Raw genomic sequence first — 498 nt, forward strand, 5'->3', positions numbered from 1 at the left:
ATCTCATTTTAAAATATAAAAAATCTAAAATATAATTAGGATAATTATCGAGTTCCAACAAAATAAATAATTATTATCTTTATAAAAAAATTATATTATTAAACCAAATATAAATTATTTCGTTATTGTACATAAATTAAATTATAAAAAAATTGAATTAAAAAATTACACAAAAAAATGAGAAATTTCGAATAGTTAATTTGATACGAATATCGATATATTTTTGTTATGCATAAAATACTGTATATTGATGCATATTATGTAAAATTCAAGATTACAAATAATTATGCATAAGTTCAACTTATTAAAGCACGATGTTTGAATTCGTATAAATAATTATGGATAAACATTATCAAATAGAGAATGAACATCTCATTTTAAAATATAAAAAATATAAAATATAATTAGAATAATTATCGAGTTCCAACAAAATAAATAATTATTATCTTTATAAAAAATTATATTATTAAACCAAATATAAATTACTTCGTTATTGTA

The sequence above is a fragment of the Cynara cardunculus genome (assembly GCF_001531365.2).
Source record: "Cynara cardunculus var. scolymus isolate 2C chromosome LG 9, CcrdV1, whole genome shotgun sequence".
Classification (NCBI taxonomy): Eukaryota; Viridiplantae; Streptophyta; class Magnoliopsida; order Asterales; family Asteraceae; genus Cynara; species Cynara cardunculus.